Source organism: Scomber japonicus, chromosome 17 (genome assembly GCF_027409825.1).
Source record: "Scomber japonicus isolate fScoJap1 chromosome 17, fScoJap1.pri, whole genome shotgun sequence".
NCBI lineage: Eukaryota > Metazoa > Chordata > Actinopteri > Scombriformes > Scombridae > Scomber > Scomber japonicus.
This window is the reverse complement of record NC_070594.1, coordinates 23,232,528-23,254,377: the sequence shown is the minus strand read 5'-3', so window position 1 is coordinate 23,254,377 and position 21,850 is coordinate 23,232,528. Positions and strand designations below refer to the sequence as shown.

The 21,850-nt window shown below is 37.2% G+C and overlaps 1 long non-coding RNA gene across 1 annotated transcript; it reads right to left on the bottom strand.

Moving 5' to 3' along the window:
* Positions 1–20,603: 20,603 nt before the first annotated feature.
* On the bottom strand, positions 20,604–21,000 carry LOC128376660 (uncharacterized). Its single transcript, XR_008323280.1, has 4 exons — positions 20,988–21,000; positions 20,844–20,899; positions 20,717–20,735; positions 20,604–20,615 (listed from the first exon to the last, which is right to left on the bottom strand). It is a non-coding gene; the product is annotated as an uncharacterized LOC128376660 (long non-coding RNA).
* Positions 21,001–21,850: the final 850 nt, after the last annotated feature.

Sequence of the window (21,850 nt, the reverse complement as noted above, 5' to 3'; positions counted from 1 at the left end):
CAGGATGTGTTCCCCGAACAAAGTCAGAATTCCTGTTTTGTCATCATTATTCTGTCAGAGAATAGGCACCTCACCCACAATGCTCTCTGTTTGCTGGGGTTCCCGGTACTTGTTTGTCTTCCATGGATACAAATAGACCTGAAATGGCATTTGACCGAAGCTAAGTGAAGCTATTGTGTCGGAGAATAGTTGATTTCAGTCAGACTTAGCTGGAAGTTACACTGAAGTCATTTGCTATAGATGGACCAGAAGACAAAGAGAAGCCGGAATGATCCCGATTAATTCTTTAATATTGTACAATAAAAACTGTATTATAAATCTCTGATATCTGTGGTTTGGAGACAGTGTTTTATAAGGAGGGAAAGTGACAATTTGCTCATCTCAGGGTTATTTTTGTGACAATTACAAAATAACTGCTGTCATAAAACACAATCATAATGATGCTGATGAGAGTAAAAACACTGAAGCTGGGGCCCAAAAACCAAAACAGTAAGCAAAAAGATGCTAGTAGAGTTAATGGATCGGGTGATAGTACTCTGTGGGTTTGTCGTCAAATGACTCCTTTCACATACAAGTAATCATGCGATCCATTGTTAACATAGAAATGTTGATTATAGTTGCTTAATTAAGTGTGTTTTATAGTGTCATACTTCATTTCTTTATTGAATTTTTAACAGGCTTTGTGTGTTATGCAACAGTCCTTCTCAAAGTGAATAATTACTTTGTATATCCCTACTGATGAGAAACAATATGTTACCACAAAAGTTTAAAAAAACCTCTGGGCTGATGGTTTGTGAGAGTATTAGAACCATTGAGCCTTGATCCTAAAGGACAGCTGCTGTGGCTCCTCTGTTCCCCTGCTGAGAGGGAGCCTATTTTAACAAGCCAGACCTATTGTCTTTTCCTAAGAATGACCAGAGAATGTGGCAACTCCATGGGTCACATAGTCTTTAGTTGTGTGTGTGTGTGTGTGTGTGTGTGTGTTCGGGGTGATTGGGGTGAGGGGTAGGATGCGCCTGTGTTCCTGTCATTCGCATCACTATGGGAGCACATGCCATCAGAGCTAATTACCTGCCTGCAAGGACCAATTAAGACACCCTGTAATGCCCTGTAACAAGATAACCTCAGGAGGCTTATAATAGTGTGCAGGGTTGTTGTGAATGGGAAGTGGCGGGAACTCACATGTGTGACAGTGACATGACATTTGAAGTGAACTGTGCAGAGCCATGACACCCTACATGTCCGTTTCAGGACGCCATCGCAAAGAGATATACAAACACACAAGAGTACAGCTTATTTAGGTGTCACTGTCATTGCAGAACACAAAGCACATCACAGCATGCATGTCTTTCATTTAAGAGATATCCAATACACCATCCTTTCACCACTCTTCCTCTCACTCATCAAACTTCAATTGGTTATGGACATGGAGACACACAAAAAGGTAAAAGTTATGCACATCCACATTCTTATATTTCACTTCACTGATTTAATTTTGAACGTTTTGGTAAAGTTTGATGAAAGTTATCATTGAAGAACTGAAGAAAAGCAAATCACCCCCAATACAGCTAATTACAGGAAACTGAGTTAAAGGACAGGTTTTCAGTTCTTCCAGTCTGTTTGGTACCTAAATAAACAAGGCGAGTGATGGAATTATCTAAACTTTTTAATGTAGTTTTGCATTTTCTTTAATCGTTATGAATGTGTTTTTTGTTTAGATGTGTTATTCTTTGTCTAAAAATATATTTTTTGCATGAGAAATGAACCTATGTGACCTATCAATAATGGCTGTCAAACAGAACGTTGTTTTTTTTACTACTGTTTGTGTGGTTGGTTACATTACAGTAATGTGTGTTTGTGTGTGTGTGTGTGTGTGTGTGCATAAAGGGGTCCTGTGGAAACTCTCTTCTGACCATTAAAGCTACATGTGACCACTCAAGTCTTGAAACAACACTTTAGATCACTTTTGGTAAACAAGTTGTACATGGCATGAATAACTATTGATTTAAAGGATAAAACTCTATCATTTCTACCTTTTCCCAACTGTACTGCTTCTCCAGTCGTCCCTGGGCTTCACAAAGTCTGACCTTGTTCAAAAAGCTGGCTAACTAAACATAATATGTGCATTACGTCATCAAAATCAACATTGTAGTATGCTATACTAATTAACTGGCACAATTGATAGGTTTTACAGCAGCTAATCTAAAGTCACTATATGTAGACGCAAACAAGAGTGACTCATAATTACGTCAGCTTTTACTCTCATTGTTTCATTGTTTCCACAAACAAAAATGGCCGCCAGAAAAAAAAACAGAAAGCTGTTATAATTCCATAAATATCCTGCATATAGATGAAATATATTGACGTACTTGACAGCTTTATGTTACTCTCAGAACATACCTCTATAATGACACCTTAATGTGTTGCGAACGCAATGCCTTTAAAATAAATCTATTGTGTTATGCCTACAATACAAGCCCTTCCTCTGGACCTCCTCTGAAAGTCCAGCACTATGTTTAAACTGCACTGCCTTTATATTGTTCTAACTGTATGAGTGAAGCTGTCACAGCTGGACTCAAGCAGCACTGTTAGATATTCATGATAAGACCATGGCTGAGTGGCTCTATGGATAAACATGGTCACCAAGGCCAAAGGAAGGAAAGTACAATGGAAGTGCTGTGAGTCTGTCATTACAGTTACAGTTGTTGGTTTACTTTAAATCACAGCTGAACTCTTTCACTTCTCCAAACTGCTGCTGCAAATGAACTCTGTTTGTCCATGTAGATGTTACTATTCTCGGACAAATCTGGTGCTAATATTCATCCGTTTGGGTTAATCCAACTGAAAACCATCACTTTTAACGCTAAGGTTCAATAAACTAATTCGTTCTTAGATTAAATGAACGATGAGAAGCCTTTTACACTACCTCCTTAGCAGTTTCTCCTTCTGCAAATGAAGGCTATATCAACTTATTCAACTGATTTGATGAAAAACTGACACATTGATAGAAGTTAATCGAAAGCAAATGGGGCCAAACTGAAAATGAAACCTTGGGAAAGTACCAAAATCTGTTTGATATGAAAATATTAAAAAGGCTAAGAGTCTACACCTATACTTGCAGATCTGTAAGACTGTACTTTGAGCTAAATGCTGACACCAGTATGCAAACATGCTAATAATGATAATGTTAGCATGCTGCAGGAGTATGGTTTACCATGTTCATCTTAGTTTAGCAATGTTACCATGCTGAGGCTGATGGTAATGTCATTAAGGAGCAAGTATACTCACACATGTCTTCAGATGGTCAAATAGCTTGGGAACCTCTCTCCCTCCATTGTGTGAAGATGGATTAGTAAGGGCTGTGTACGGCCATTGCTGTAACTTTCAGAAATCGACAATAGGACATTCACATCCATTTCACATGTTGATTGGCCTGCTGTCCACTTTTTATTAACACCAACATTAGGAATGCCTTCAAGTAGAGACTTTTTAAAATGATATCATCCCCCTATCCTCTTACTTTTGATTTCCAACATGGTCGGACAACCCAGTTCTGATAATAACCATAACCAGGCTTTTCGGGTCTTCTTGGAGATCTAGCAGATTTGGTTAGAAATCAAAGCATTGAACAAATTGGAAGTTTGACCTGATAATGGTGCTCTGGGGTCACCAGATTATTCCGGTTCATCCTGAGGATGACACATATATTTGTACCAACTTTCAGGACAATCCATCCAACAATTTTCAACCTCATGGTGGCACTAAGTCAGATGATTGCTAAAGACATCAGAACTCATCATCTGGGAACTACATATGTAGAAAGGTTCATGGAAATCCATCTTGTAGTTATAATTTTATTCTGAATAAAGTTGGTGGACCAAGAGACTGACATTACAGCTAGCAAACCAAAAAAATTAGAGGTTGTCATTAAATCACTGAAAGTTGAAGCAGCCTGTGAAGGGGAGTATTCCTCTGTCAACAACATTATATTTTACATGAACCCCATATGAATGTTGCACATCAGTTTTAGCAATATATTTTTTAGGATTAGAAATGAAAAATAGTCATTTGTACTGAAAAAGATAAACACATATACAGTCTTTTATTTTATCTGGCAGGTGGTTGTGTTAAGACTTTTACAACAAACCTTAAAGCAGTTTTCCATCTTCCAAAACCAATTCTACCACCTTAAACCTCCTGGTTGATGATGCCAGTGGGGGACACTGATGAGGTTACTTGGGTGAAATATTGCTCCTGGGTCTGAGGATAAACAGATTTGAACAGGTCGCTCGAGGCTAAATGTTCCACTTTACAGAATTAGAGCTTTGGTGTAGTGGCAGCGTCTTGGCACCTAATGTCATTTAAATCACAATAAAACTGTTACTTTTGTCAGTCAGGAAGGAAACCGGTACCTCACTGCATCTCTCACATATGATGCACTTTATATCCAGTAATAAAATGGGACTTATATTATTGGACCATACATGATTAAATAAATGTAAACGTTACTAATGTACATTTCATTCATTCATTTCCTGAAGTTCCACAGCTTTTGGCTTATCTGTTCTGAACTGGTTTGGCTTCTCCCTTCCAGTCCAAACAAGATTAGCACAGATTAGCACAGATTCAGACAGTTTCTATAACTTCCCAACTAACTGTTTCATCTCATGCAATTATAAGAGAGTTGAGATGAAAGGTTTGTTTTATGGAGGAAGATCGAGTTTTTGCAGACTGTAAAAAGCTATAGAAAAAGATGAAATGGAGTGATGTGAAAATGTATCTTCTAAATGGTTTACTGTATCAGAATCAGCTTTGTTGTCATTGTACAAAACGACCAAATTACAGTGCTGCCTCCAACACACAGCTGCACTGTAATTAACCTTCAGTTAATTGTCAGTCCAATTTAGCAGCATACCTGTCTGACATTTTATATCCAGTGTTCTCTTCTAGTGAAGCGCTGAAATTACTGAAATTGCAGATGGAGATAATTACCACGATTATCAGCAGAGATCATTTTATGTGTCTGTGTTTTGAATTGGGATCACGTTGGGTAGCCCTAGTCTGTGCCTGTCATGTATTAATGTTAAATCTAGTCATGGAGCTAAGCATCTGATGTTTTTCCGAAAAATAAATACCCAGCAGGATTTTATCCCATTTCTAATATGTTGAACTGCATTTCATAATCTAAGACATAACATACTGCATGTTTTTGCTCTTACTGCAAAACACAAGCTAAATATTAAGACATTATTCTGTATTAAAATATAAATACAGTATAGATACAGTATTATGGATAACCCATTTTTAAAGACATAATGTCATTTCTGATCATCATTGTTTGAATTAGAAACACTTTTTTCCTTTTTATCATACAACAGATGGAATATTTTTTCAAACAGATGTGCAGAAGAGATTTTGAAGATCCTGGGAACACCTTAAGAAGAGCTTTATTAAACCTCCCTCTAGGTTTTTCACTTTTTGGGGTTATAAAAATTCATCTTTACCACATTCAAACAAACTGGGACCATTAGGGCTGCTTTTTCATGTTCATTCAATGTGAAACCCCTATTGTTACACTTATTGAACACTGTAGAGTGCTAGATGAAAAGATTACAAAGCCTAAAACTAATGCTCAAGAAATTAGTTTTTAATATTAATTTTTAAAATGTGTAATTACAAAAGGATAGACAGTGAAAAAACATGCTTATGAAAATGGCAAAAAAGCTTCATTACTATGTAGATATGTGAAAGATCTCTTTTTAAAGTTACAGAAATTGAATCACTTATCCTTATTTGTATTGTTTTAAGATCTAATAAATGACCCCATTCCACACATGTATATAATAAAAAATCCTTTAGTGGATCGATTGAAATGAAATGGAGTTGACCTCCCAGGCTAAGGTCAGGAGACCTGAATGCTGCTTCAGCCAAACTTAACTCCTGCCTGGATATTCTGTGTTCCTTCTATCTGCTTTGACAGGAGCTGTTGTTTGTGGGGGAGGGACAGAGTAACCCGTCTCCCCTGATGGCTCACTCGAGGGTGGCGGTTTGGAAAGTCCACTTTGACCCTTGACGTCGAGGCTTCGGGAGTGGACAGTCATTGCCCTCCCACCCTCTCAGAGGCTCGTCTCTGGATGTTTGACCTGTGAAACGACCCCTGGACACTGTCCATGTCAGTCATGTCTTAGCTGTTGCCAATAGGCAGACAGACACAGCAGGAAGAGCACACACATTCTCACATCTTTTACTTTTCTTCAGCTAAATAATATTAAATGAAGATTTCTTGGATTCAATTAAAAATACACAACACATGAGTTGATTTTCTTAGTTTGATGCATTGATGCAGCTGTTATCTCATCACTGCTGAGGAGAGTTCTTATAGTGAGGAAATATAAAACTGTATATATATGAAAAATGGTTAAAATCCCAATGAAGTAAAGATTTTATTTAACAGAAATTAAAAGAAAAAAAAGTAATATAAGTTATGTTTTCAGGTTCACGGTTATGTTTTTTGCTTATGAAATACTGGATAGTTAAGGCCTCTAAAACAAAAACTGCTCACAATACATATCTGCACTTAAGCGACCTTGGGTTTTATGAAAGGCGCTATACAAAATAAAGTTATTATTATTATTATTATTATTTGCACTATAATCACAAAACCATAATATAATGAGAGGGTGCAATTATTGCTTCATTTGAAGTGTTCACAAAGGTTGTGAACAACTACTTAAAACACAACACTGAACTCAGCAGAACATTTTCCTTTTTTTTTAAACCTAATATATATCTGATTGTTTAAAAGTACTTTCATTTAAAAGGAAAACATAAGTCATTAACTAATGTGATGATAACACTGTGATAAGAACTTAAAACAACCCTTTTCATTCAGGGTGAGCAGTGGACATTGGCAAATAAAAATCATGTATTTAATAGATCCATAGCGCCCTCTCAAGCCTAACTAAGGTACCACATCTGGTTTAGTTTGCAGGTAATGCTTGAAATGGTTTGGCTGAAGTGAATCTCCCTCAAGCCTACTTCATTCATCACAAAAACCCCATAAAACCCACAGATGACGTCTTGTTTATTTTAGCCATTATATCACATTAAAGGACAAAAATATCTTTGCTTTTTTTTGGCTGCTGACAGCAACAGATGCAGAATTCTGGATGATGAACAAAATCTTTCTCTAAAAATAATACTGACTGGTAAGTGCTGTAAATATACCATCAATAGAAAAGTGATTGAACAAGAGAATGATGGGAACATACTGTAGTTAAAGCTGCCTTGCCTTCTAGTTACTGCTAAGTGTTTAGTGGTATAATGGTGTGCAGGTAAGGTATAATATACTAATATTGAAAGAGATCAAATGGTATATGGAATGAGTACAGAACAACATCTTTACATCATACATAATATCTGATATCTTAGTTGTTTCATAAACTCCCTAAATGTTGGCCAAATACAAACAACACACAGATGAGTGCCAAAAAATACAAATTGTTAAGTATTAAAATATTGATTAATAAATATTGTGAAAGTCAGTAAGTCTACAGAGATCTCAGAGCTCATTAATGCTGCTGGATGTGATCGGCTCATCTCAACACAAGCTGCATATTTGTTTTGATTCATCACATTCAGCAAATTGATTTCTATTATTGATTTTGCATGTTTAGATTTATTCTTTTTTACACTTACAGCTTGTACACAAAATTGTGAAGGAAGACTGAGACTGTAATGTGCGTGCATCAATTATTACTAAAGTAAATGTACAAATAACATACATCCTGAAATATGAACATCAGACCTTCATAAATCTAATCTGATCACATTTCCTGTATTCTAGCAGAATGATTAACATTTACAGTGCCTTTCTCTGTGTGCCTTGTTGCCCATTTTGGAATGTTAGACAAAATGTAATGACAGTTACTTCAGAAAACTACATTTTTAACTAGTGCAGTTATATTCAAGCCAACCAGGACAAAAGAAACACAGCCTCTGGAACCTGTACACAGTTTTATTTATTTTTTTATTTTGTTGCAAAAAGTTTGTTAATAGAATAAAAGAATTTAAAGTGTTTCATTTTTCAACATGAGCCTTCAGAAACTCCTGCAGACTGCATTCAATCATATAGTCCTTCACAAGACAACACCCACAAATTAAAAATGGTCTCATATTTGGGCCAGTGCGGTTATATTTATTTGCAATAGAAAGCAATCAGAGAGGTGAAAAAATGACAAACAGACATGAACCTGTACAAAGATAGACACACAACATTTATATCAAAAGTAATTTTTCAACATCTATATTATACAGGAGAAATGGAGGACAATCAGTCGTAATTCCATATTGGTCTCAACTAAGCAGATTTTCATGAATCTTCTTGACAGTCTTCGTCAAGAGGTTCCTGGCTGGACTGAACGATGCCACGGTCTCTTCAATCTGCTGAATCCTGCACATACAACAAATACAAAATAGCGTTTAAAAAAAAAAAAGAAAAAAAAAAAGTTTCTTGCCCACAGCTTTAGCATTCTTATATTTGTGCTACCACAACAAAGCTGTTCATGTTTGTCTATTATAATTAGCAGTAAATGTAGTAATGTGTATTAGAGTCACACTTACGTTGTGCTTCCAATGATGTTTTTGAAGCTCTGCACTTGCAGGACGTAGAGGTAGTCAGTCAAACTGACAGAGAAGGTTACCTCAAACTTGGTACATTTCTTGAGGCTGCTGAAGATAATCCGTACTCTGCAATAAGATAACAGGACGTTGTAGATATCAGATTTATGTGCACAGTATTTGTATTGCAGTTTGTAATTCCTGTAATTAATAAAGGCAAAATAAACTACATGTTTGGCTCAAAATGTTGATGACGTATCACTTTAATTTAGCAAAATATTAGAGTTCTTACTGATTGTCCACACAGCTGATGTCCAGGATATCAAGTCTGAGACCGCCCCACATCTTGAGCAGACGCACCTCCTCTCCCAGCAGACGACAGTGACTCACTACTAAGCCCACTTCATGGAGCAGCTTGATACAAGACATGATAAAATACATCGGTGTAAATATTCATTGTGACTTAACTGTGTAACGTGACAACACCGTTAAAAAGAATGAATATTTGGCCACGTGACAATACACAATCCAAACAACAAAACCAAAATCTGAATCTCCATCCAAACCTACCATTCGAACGTGTCTATGTGTTGGATACTTCTCCACCCAGGCAGTTTGTCCCTCGATGTACTGAGAGACCAGTCTGTGAACCAGGCGGGCATGGCACTGCGACTTCTCATCTAGTTAGAAAATAAAATGGACTTTAATTGTTTTTAAATGACAAGTAACAAGAATGTATTCAGTATGCATCTGGTGTTTTCACTATACATAATCATAGTCAGGCAGTAATCACCAGGGATTAGAATACTACATCGGCCTGAATTTAAGACAACACCCACAACACTTTCTGAAGATACAGCACACATTCCGTTCATCCTGTTGCAAAAGTTTTCCTAACAATTGATCAAAAGAGAAGCGAGTCCTCATCTTTGAAGCCTTTTTCCTTTGTAAAAGTGAAATACTTCCATGGAAGCAGAACATAAATAACATTTGTGTAGTTTGGCTATTAGTCACACACTCACGCTGTCCCCTGTCTCCTGCTCTTGGAAGTGTTGAAATGATTTTCTCTGGCAGTAAGCATTTTTCAGACTGTTTTTTGAGCCCTTTGCCACCTGTGAGAGCAATCATTTTTGGCTGCTTGACAGTTTGCTTCTTCAGTAAAGACTTTGGGAAACACTTTGGGATTTGTTTTCATTTGTCATTAATTTATTTCCTCCCTTAGTAGAAAAACATGTTACATGAGCCTTCAGAAACACACTCACTATAAACAGACTTAGAAACACTCACTAGCCTAGCAACACTGAAGCTATAAACAACCCATAATGGAACACTCTCTGCAGGGGTGCTGATTTGTAACCTCCAGAACATGCATGTCTAGTCAAAAATAAAAAATAAAATGACCACTTTTTCAGATGTTATCCTCATAGTAAATATGGTCTTATTTTAGTGTAATACAGTATGCAATGGAAATCACTCAGAGGTAAACAAATAAGCAAACACTTTAGCAAATTACTCTACTAAAAATAGAGTAATATAAATATGCCTATTCACGGTCAGAGGAGATGACATTTTTTATTATTTTTTTCTTACCATCAAGTTGAAATTTGAAAGAGATGTCTGATATTTTACATTCAGCTTCATTATCAGCACCTTCAAAAACAAAAGGAAAATATAGTTAAAGATGATTTGGATGGGAACAACACTATTGATTTAAATTAATCAAAAATGCCCTGATGTGAGTGAATAAGATGTGGCTAAATGTTCATTGTGGTTTCAATTTTCAGCCTGTAGAGTGCAATTTATTTCCTTTTATTTGCCTGTAGCATAAATGATCATAGCATGTCTACAGTTAAGAAGAATTCACTGGGTGTATGTTTAAGACCACCATCGAAAAAACCTTACCATTGGAGTTTTCATACACCAGTTGTAGATACAATGTTTCATGGAGGAGAGTGAAGAAAGTGCAGTTGCCCCTCTTCTCTCCAACTCTCCATTCGTTCACCCTGAGGACAGGAATTCACAAAATCACTCTCTTTGCATACAAAAGCTAAATAAATACCCCCACAAAGCTAGTATGAATACTAACAATTGAGAGTAATGAACATGTGTCTTAAGACAAAAAAAAACACAATCAGAAAAATCAGAAACTGACGTATGCAGCATGTCGACGTGGCTCTCAAGGTTCCTGGTCTCAGCTTTTAGCCTGTTCAGTTTACTTGAGTTCTGCTTCTTCTGCATCTCCAGTTCAGCTATTTGTCTGTGGCAATGAAAAAAACATACCAAAGAGAAAGAAACATTTATGCTAATAGTGAAGTAATTACCATATAAACATAGCATTTCTAGTACCTAGAGGCAATAATATGTATCCATGGAATAGCTGCTTATTAATATTCTCAACTCACCGCTCATTATCAGCCACTGTGTCTGTGATTTGCTTCAAACCTGTTTAAGAATAAATCCATTACTTATTTCATTCAAGGGCATAAAATACAACAATAAAATGAAATGAAATGGTATGATGAGTTACCTTGCTGAAGGGATTTCAGACTTGGTTTGTCGTCAGTGCCTTTCTCTTCAACTGTTGCAAGTTCTGAGTTAAAAACACACATGAAGCAGTAAAGTTGTTACTATCTTTTCACCTTCTGCTCTATTTTTAACCTGTAGAAATACATTCACACTGATACAGCTTGTTATATTGGTCTGCTGTAGTTACTTATTCAGTCTATTGATTTTAAGTGAAGTGAGAAGGTGGCATTATAAACCAAATAGTCTATACCTGTTTCTAATCCACTGATGCAGTTATCCAGACTTTTTATCATCTCATCTGCTTCCTCAATGGTGCCTCTCAACTTCTGTTGCTCCTCCTGAAAAATGAAAAGTCACTTAGTTTCCATTTAAAACACTGCAGATCCCAATTCAATATTTCATTGTATTTCTTTCTTACCCGATTAGCCTGAACTAGATTTGTGTACAGGACTTCCTTCATTTCATGGGACTGAACTTTGCTCGTCTTTCTGAAGAAGTTGTTTCTCTCTTTTAGTTTTGCGCCGAACGATTTAAACTGTGGATTCAAACAAATACAATTAGGATTAGGAATAAGTTTGTATTCCAGATTCACAGTATTTCTGTTGGTCAAACACTCCAAAATGCAAAACAAGCTCCACTGACTCAATTTAAAAAAATAAATCAGCACAATGCCACTCATACTGCAAGTGAAAATATGGAAAAAGGGAAAATTTGAAACAGGGCTTAAACTGTTAAAAGGGCTTGTAAGCTTTCTGGTGATCATACATATCAGAGAAATGCTTATTGGAAACAGAGGGGGGAAATATCTGTAATTATCAGGAAACAATTCATATGAATGGGCCTCATTTAGCTTTAAAGTTCATACAAATGTAACAAATTTGTATCACATATCTTATGTTTGATCCATGTTGCATTCATACTACAAAACAACAAGACCTTTCTCCACTTGATAGAGGACTAGGACTCACAAAATCAGGCAGACTTTGTGGTTGCTGGAAGTATATCTAAACCTGAATTCGACCATGAAAAACAAAGAAGAAAACAAATTCCACTTTGAAAAATAAGATGAATTATGCTTTAATACCTCCTTCTCTGAAACATTTCTGATCTCTTCCCACAAAGGTCTATTAATCATCTTCAGAGGTTTGTCTAGATCCCGCATTCGGACCTTTAACCTGGAAAGAGGACAAAATCAGGCATGTGTCTGTTAATACCTCATCTATCAGAAATCAGTCACACGCTACCTCTCACAACATTTTCTACCTATAAGATCTGTTAGAATAAACTACATGTGCCTCTGATGGGATACCAATTGTAAGACCTGAACACTCAAGACTCTTGATGGAAGTAGTCAAGTTAGATGGGTTGTTGATGGGACAAAATAGTTCATGTACACTTTCTGTCTTTGTTGCATTATACAATCACAGGTACATACCCTTCCACCTGTTCTGTGAGGTTCAGGACATCTGTCTCATAGACTATCTGTTTAGGACGGATAATGTGTCTGTCTTTCAATAAATCCATCTGTGTGCGATCTGTGTCGGGCTGCAAAAACAAAATAAGCAGTCACATCAGTAAATTTTGCAGTTGTTTTTCATAAATATATACATATATATTTATATATGTATATTTTAATATAAATGAAGTTGAACCTACTCCTCTAGGAAGTATACTTTGTCGAGGATTATGGATGACAAAGTCTATGTTGAAGAGTTTAAAGAACTCTTTTGCTGTAATGCTGCCATCATCCAGTTTCTGTAACCAAAACATTGAAGGAAATTAAATAACTAACATGAAAAATATGAAATCTTAAAGATATATTTACTACATATATGTAAAAACAAAATACCTTCTGTACATCACTGGCATAGTCTTCAAGCTGGGATTCAAAGAGGCTGTGTTTAAAAGCTGTAAAAAAAAAAAAAGAAAATATTTAACCCAACCAGCAAAGCATAGGCAAATGAAGACCTTAATACCAAACTATATTATATGCAACTGACAACTTACTGGTCTCAAATGTAGCTTCACATTTGCTGCTGGTTGTGTGAGTATTGTTGGAGGAATCCATGGTCTGTGTAGTCATGCTTGGAGCTGCAGTAATGTTACAGTCATACTCCGTAACAGAAGACTGTAATCCCTGGCAAACAATAAAAAATAAATAAATAAGAAGAAACTGTAACTTAATATAATATATTGCCAATGTCAAAGAAAAGACAGTATTCAAATACCAGCATGCCACTTATTCTGTTCTGAATACATTGAAACGCAACACTTCCTACTGATGTTTCATATAAAAAGCCTATCTGGAACAGAATAGATTAAAAGCTAAAACAATTATTTAATTACTTGATTAGCCAACCGACACAATATTTTGATAATTGATTAATCCTTTGTCCAAGCCTTTGTGAAGCAAAAATGCCATCATGTAATTCTAACTCCTCAGTTGTGAGATTTTGCTGCTTTGTCTTGTCACAGGAAACGGAACATCTTTGGTGGACAATACAAGCAGTTTGACGATGTATCTTGAATGATAGGACATTGTCATTTTTTATCAATGTTTGACATTTTATAGACCAAGTGATTAATCATTTAAATCGAGAAAATAATGAGATATACCAATAATGAAAATAATCATTGTAAATAACTGTTAAACTATTTATGTGAAGCATCATTGCAGAACGTGTAGAGTTTCAGTGGAGGAAACATTACTTTACTCGAAAAATGTCAAGATGAAGGCGACCAGAAGGAATGGAATTAATCCAGTGGAAATGTAGATAATTCTAAATTTGTCCAAAAAACCCCCCAGCTTAACATGGAGGAAATGTATAGTTAGTATAAATAAAAGGCAAGTCTCCTATAATCACTCTGGTTTTCTCTGCCATTGATGTATATAAAGGGCCCAGCCATTATCTATGAACTTAGAGTACTCTGGTTTGACTTACCGTTTCAACAATGTCAGTGCTCATCTCAGTGGATTCTTTCATTCTCTTCTCATCCTTTGAATTATTTTCATCTTCTGGCAAAGGTCTCTTTTTTCCCTTAACAGCACTAATCAAGTCCTTTTCAAACACGTCATCCTCTAAAGCTTCATCCATGTGGGAGGTATTTGCTTTTTCTGTGACTTTCTGAGGACTCTGTGGACTTGTGTCCAGAGTTTCTGATAAATCTTCGTAGCTACCAAGCTCCTCATCATAAATATCACTCACATCAGCGTCTGAATTGGTCAGTTGATTGGGAACATTGATGGTCATTGTCCTTGTATGTTCTCCCATGGAATTCACATGACTCGAGTCCATCTTCTTTGGATGGCCCGCTTTGCTTCTTTGGGGAAGTTTCGGCTTAAAGTCTCCCATTGAGAGTCTTGACATCAGCTGTTTGGTATTCAACTTAAAAGGAGTTGTAGTAGTTGATGGTGGGTCTACTTGAGGAAGACACTGAGCTTGTGTATTTTCTTCTGTGTTTACCAAATCCATTTCAAGTTCAGGCTCCACAACAGGCAGGGATTTGGTTTTGGTTTTATCTAAGTCATGGTCCAACTGAGGCAAAGGTGATATGGAATTGTCCATTGCAGTAGCATCAGGAGATGTATTTATCATGTGGCTCAAACGCCTTGCTTTTGACTGGAGATCAGCTAGACTCATTCGTCTAGACTTGCGTGAAGGAAATGCATCAACATCATGGTCAACTGCTGTGGGGGAATTTTTCAGCTTCTGTGATGAAGGACTAGTTTCATTTCTTGGTTCGGGCTCATTCCTGGTCTCCGTTTCATTTGAGTCAGGAGAAGCTGGAAGGTTTGAGATTTCCTCACCATCATGGTTGGATGGTCCCAGTGCTTCTTTGCTCTGTAGTGAAGATATATCAGTTTTCCTCAAATGGTCAGTGTTGACATAAGAGTCTTGTGTGGAAGAAAGACATTGAGAGGACTCATATGTACCCGTTTCTCCCAAAACGCGTCCCGTTTGACCTTCCGTCAAATCCATGCTTACATCATCTACTGTATGGTCTGAATTTCCATTAGATGAGTCTTCATTCTTTGTGGTTTTATTTACAGACTTCTCCATGACAGTTGAAACAACACCTGGAGCTTCGCGTTCATTGTCCACAGCAACTTTCTGTGTTTTAAGCTGGTCCAGAATGGCATTTGTGTCAACAGTTTCTTGAAAAGATGTTGTCACTGCTTTGGTGGTCACGGGATTAGCACAGGAGCCCCTTGTCTTGGACGTGATGGTTGTAAATCCTGGATCCAAACTGAGCGCTGATGATCTGTTCCTTCGTAAGCCTGATTTCTCACCCGTCTTCTTGGCAGTTAAAGGCATATCCATGTCTCTACAGGTGGATAAAATGTTAAGACCTTGTTCTTGTGAAAGAACAGAATCTGATCCCAAATTACTGGTGGTGACACACTGGGTCATATCCATAGCTGCATCATTTGCAGTGAATCTCATTGTCTTCTCTCCACCAGTAGGTAAAACGTCCACATTTTGGTGTGACCGCCGTTCCAAATCAGTGGCAATGTTTACAGTGTGACTTCGTGTCACATCCATGGTTGCATCATTTGCAGTGAACCTCATTGTCTTCTCCCCACCAGTAGGTAAAAAGTCCACATCTTGGTGCAATTGTGGTTTCAAACCAGTGGCAATGTTTACAGTGAGACTTTTTGTCACATCCATTGCTGCATCGTTTGCAGTAAACCTCACTGTCTTTTCTCCACTCGTCGGCAGAAAGTCCACATTTTGGTGCAATTGTGGTTTCAAATCAGTGGCAATGTTTACAGTCAGACTTTTTGTCACATCCATGGCTGCATCATTTGCACTAAACCTGACTGTCTTCTCTCCACCAGTAGGTAAAAAGTCCACATTTTGGTGCAATTGTGGTTTCAAATCAGTGGCAATGTTTACTGTGAGACTTTTGGTCACATCCATTACTGCATCATCTGCAGAGAACCTCACTGTTTTCTCACCACAATTGGGTAGAAAGTCCACATTTTGGTGCAATTGTGGTTTAAAATCAGTGGCAATGTTTACTGTGAGACTTTTGGTCACATCCATTACTGCATCATCTGCAGAGAACCTCACTGTTTTCTCACCACAATTGGGTAGAAAGTCCACATTTTGGTGCAATTGTGGTTTCAAATCAGTGGCAATGTTTACTGTGAGACTTTTGGTCACATCCATTACTGCATCATCTGCAGAGAACCTCATTGTTTTCTCACCACAATTGGGTAGAAAGTCCACAGTTTGGTGCAATTGTGGTTTCAAATCAGTGGCAATGTTTACTGTGAGACTTTTGGTCACATCCATTACTGCATCATCTGCAGAGAACCTCACTGTTTTCTCACCACAATTGGGTAGAAAGTCCACATTTTGGTGCAATTGTGGTTTCAAATCAGTGGCAATGTTTACTGTGAGACTTTTGGTCACATCCATTACTGCATCATCTGCAGAGAACCTCACTGTTTTCTCACCACAATTAGGTAAAAAGTCCACATTTTGGTGCAATCGTGGTTTCAAATCAGTGGCAATGTTCACAGTGTGACTTTGTGTCACATCCATCTCTGCATCATTTGCAGTAAACCTCACTGTTTTCTCTGTGCGATCGTCTAGAGTATCAAACTTGATCTGAGGGAGAAAGATAAAAATTAATGTAAAAACTTGATAAAAATGTACTTTCACATAACATTCTGAGATAGCATGATCATTTTAATCTTAATAAAACATTTTACTATAGTCTGACTATTATTTCCATAGAGATCAATCACTCTGCATACTTTAACAAAGGTGTTTTCAGTGTTTCCCCAAGATAAACTGCTTTGGGCGGTACTTTAGCTTCTGAATACCCGCTAACTTTGGAATCAGTTGTTTGGTTCTGGACAGGTAGGCAGAGGACTTATCAGAGCTATTTTTGCTGAAAAAAGCTGCATGCTGCTGGTTTGAAATTTAAAAGATTGATAAGAAAAGGGTTATAAGCTAGAAGACCAAAACTATGAAACCAAAGGCTAAAAGGCTTCATAGAACTTGAGTGATAATAAATCTTTGTGGGTTTGTCATGAGTAACCACTGTCACATTATATATAGTCAATTCATTAATTGTGAAAAAAAGAAATTAAAAACATTGATTGGTGCAGCTTTAATTTAAATATCTAGTAATCAGAGCATGCAGACTGAACATTAGTTCATTCAGTGGGTCAGTAGATCAAAGTCACTAATATTTGAGCTTACCTGATGTCTTTGCATCTTGCTCTTCAATGAGGTTTCCAAACCTAAAAGCAGAGAAGCAAAATAAGTTTATTTTAAAAGGCAAATATATGAATTGACAATACCAAATCAACATGATTCTTTATGTTCATTTGCCAACATACCAGTTGTTTGTTGAAGCCCTTGTCCAGTTATCATCTTCTGCACCCTTTAGAGAACAAGACAGAAAAACATTGAGTCATCCATTCACACTCTAATTTTGACTGGTGAGATTTTTAATTGATCATTTTCATCTAAAATGTAGCTGAATGGGCAGACCAAGTGAGGGTGTAAATGAACTTACCTATTTCCAGTCACGACTGCTGAGGGAAAAAAGTTAGGACAAATGTTAAAAAGCCACTAACAGGAGACACATTATGTACAAAATAGTTAATTCCGAGGCAAGATATACATAAGTGATTAAATAATCAGCCTGTTTATTAATTAGTTGATTGATAGAAATGTCAGTACCTTTTGGGTCAGATGATCCCTGTGTTTTACTGCTCTGCTGCTGTGAGGGCTTCAGGTTCTCTGCTGACTTTGACCCTCTGTCAGGGCGGGAGTACATTTCTTGAGTGGGAAAAAGACACTGAAAAGCATCATCATCATCAGTGAATCCCATAATGCGTCCTGTCTGAGCTTCAGTCATGTCCATGCTTATGTCATCTTCTGGACAGAGTGCACCCCCAAAGGATGATTCTCCGATACTCCTGGGTTTATTTTGTGACTTCTCCATAACAGATGAAACAGATGTTGGAGCATGTTTTTCTTTATCTACTTCAGCCGTTGGTGTTTTCATCTTGGCCACAGAGCTGCTTGTCTCCACAGTGGCATCAGGGGCTCCAGCAGTAGGTGTCATTTTGGTGATCACAGGATTGACACTGGATCCACTTGGTTTTGAGAGATTCGCAAGGAAGTTTTTAAATCCTGGATCAAAGCTCTTCTCATTCACACCTGGTCTCTCTTCCAAAGAAGAAACATAGTCCATTTTTCCACCACTGCGAAACATGTCCTGACTCTGGTTTGGATAAGCTGATGGACCACTGGCAATATTAACAGTGTGACTCTGAGTCACGTCCATAAATGCATCATCTGCTGTGAATCTTATTGTTTTCTCTCTGTATTTATCTTCTGTGCCAAAGTTGACCTGAACAATAAGTTAAGACAACAAGTTAACATATACTCACTAAATATGTCCATTCACTTCAACAACATTTTGAAAACTATACTGAAGACTTATAAAGACAACTTATTAAACCAAGCACTTTCCAAAACCTAGTATATCATGACTATATACACTGTATGTCATACTTTCTATTGAACTTTCATTTGAACAGCAAAGCACAACAGATAAAAAAAACTCACCGTTGACATGCTTTGACGAGAAGCATGTATAGACGAATTCTTCAGTGATGTCACTCCTAAATTTGGAAATTGAAATGTATTAATGACATTTTAACTCTATTCAATCAAGACAAATAAACGCTGTTGTGTTAATATGCCAACATACCGGTTGTTTGTCGACGGCCTTCTTCAGTGATCACCTTCTGCACCCTTTAAAGAACAAGACAGAAAAAGCCTGAGCCACTCATTCATGCCCTAATTTTGACTGGTTTGGAGATTATTAATGTGTGTTTTCATCTAAAATTGAACTGAATGTGCACACCAAGTGATGGTGTAAATTAACTTACCTATTTCCAGTCACAACTGCTGTGGAAAAAAGTTTGGACAAATGTTAAAAAGCCACTAACAAGAGACACATTATGTGCAAGAGAGTTAATTCCACAAACAGGAAACACAAAAGCAGACATGAAGTCAAATAACATTCTCGTCCATGAAACATGTGTTGATGCCATGAGCCAAGTCAAGGCAAGATATATGTAAGAGCTGAAATAATCACACTGTTTATAAATTAGTTGATGAAATGTCAGTACCTTTTGAGTCAGATGATCCATGTGTTTTACTGCTCTGCTGCTGTGAGGTCTTCAGGTTCTCTGCTGACTTTGACCCTCTGTCAGAGCGGGAGTACATGTCTTGAGTGGGAAAAAGACACTGAAAAGCATCATCGTCAGTGAATCCCACAATGCGTCCTGTCTGAGCTTCAGTCATGTCCATGCTTATGTCATCTTCTGGACAGAGTCCACCTCCATAGGAAGTCCTTGGTTTATTTTGTGACCTCTCCATAATAGATGAAGTTGGAGCCTGATTTTCTTTATCCACGTCAGCCCTCCGTGTTTTAACCTTGGCGCTGTCAGAGGACGCTCCGGGAGTAGGTGTCATTCTGGTGATCACAGGATTAACACTGGATCCACTTGGTTTGGAGAGACTTGCAAGGAAGTTTTTAAATCCTGGATCCAAACTAGGCGCTGACGAGGATACGTTTGTATCAACGGTTTCTACAGCAGTCGGAACCATTCTGGCCGTCACAGGATTAATACTGGATCCACTTGGTTTGGAGAGACTTGCAAGGAAGTTTTTAAATCCTGGATCCAAACTAGGCGCTGACGAGGATACGTTTATATCAACGGTTTCTACAGCAGTCGGAACCATTCTGGCAATCACAGGATTAATACTGGATCCACTTGGTTTGGAGAGACTCGCAAGAAAGGTTTTAAATCCTGGATCCAAACCAGGCACTGATGAGGAAAGACTGATATCCATGTTTCTGCCAGTGGAGAGCGATTCTGGCCCACTGGTCAGGTTCCCTGTATGACTTTGGGTCATATCTATGGATGCATCATCTGCAGCGAACATAATCGTTTTATCTCCAAGTAATTCTTGATCATTAGCAATGTTTATAGTGTGACTGTGGGTCATGTCCATGACTGCATCATCTGAAAACAGCATTGTTTTCTCCCCGATGTCATGACCAGGGTCAAAGTTGACCTGATGAAGGAAAGTAACTTTATGTCAAATGAGGTTCCATAAAAAAATCTTTTACATGAAATAAAGTATAAATATAATCACAACAATGTTACTGAGCAATTAAGCCGTTTTGATAGTGGTAAGAATCATACAGGTGAAAAAACAGTAAAGTAACTTCACTCACCTTATCCCTTTGTTGAGAGGCATGTAGAGGAGCATTCAATAGAGTCTCCATTCCTAAATGAAGAGACTTGAATTCAGTAAGAGCCATCTTACACTGTAACAAATTATTTAAACACTTAGCAATAGTTATTTTAAATAGATATATTATTATCCCTACCTGTGATTTGTTGAATCCCACCATCACTGACCCTTGTGTAAGAAAACACACCATAAAATACATATGTTGTTAAAGTTGATACACATTAAAGGTTTGATGACACTGCAAGTCTAAGATATATAAATGACCTTACCTATTTTGTGTGGTTGCTCCTGCTGTGGAAAAACAAAGAACACAAATTAGAAAGCCACTTAAAAGGTTTAGAATGATATACAGTATAAAATAAAAAACAGTAATATTCATATTACTACATTACATACTTGCTGTCATTAACTCTTGTAAATGACTTTGGGTAGGAGAGGCCTTGTTCACATCCCTGTAAAGATAAAGTGTTGGTCGGGATGAAATATCAGTGCCTTTATGGAATATGAAGAATTAAATGACTGATTGTTCTAGAGTCTCACTCTGAAAACAGAAGAACATTGTTGGCAGCAGCAAAGCTGACTCTTCTTGAAGGCCTCTTTTCCACCGGTTTGGCGCATTTCACCTTAATGAAAATAGTAATTAAAGTTAATACCTCTCAATTTTATTCTTGTGTTTATTGTATTGTTTAAGTATATTATGGTTGGAGTATCACTTTAACTGGAATCAAAACTCTCAATCTAAAACCAAGCAATCAGTTTACCGCATTTTCCTGTTGCACTGGGTCAGGGAATATGATTGATTTCCGTGGTGCTTTCAAAATCTGAAAATGATACATTTCACATGGTATGTCATTGATTTGTTCACAAAAAAAGTTAAAAATATGTATACTTAGTCCATATAAGTATTTATAGCACTGACCGAAGAAATGCGGCGCTTGGAGAACCCACTGCTTTCTCTGTAACACAAAACATGAAACGTGGTATTCAGCACTGGTATGTAAAAACAGTATTACCATAAGACGTGTTAATGCCAAGGGTAAAGAGGGACTTTGAGGTTCAGGCACATGGTACACTTGATTGCTTTTTTCCCCCCAAATCCTTTTTACTCACTCAGTCTTGGCAGGATCCAGAGGCTCCATTTTCAACTGTGAAAATATGTTCTGTTATTACAGGCAAAATTGAATAAACTGTGCATGTATTGTCTTCAGTTATTTGCAGCAGATTCACTTAAATATTTATTGAATTCTGAAAAATATGTGCCAAAACTCAAGCTGACATATTTGAATTGCTTGAATATTCATGTGTAGGGGGAACCATTATTTTTTGGCTTTAAAAAACAATAAGTTAAATATTGAAATTGCTGCAAAAAGTATAGTAAACAGCTGAGTCTGTCAATAATTTAA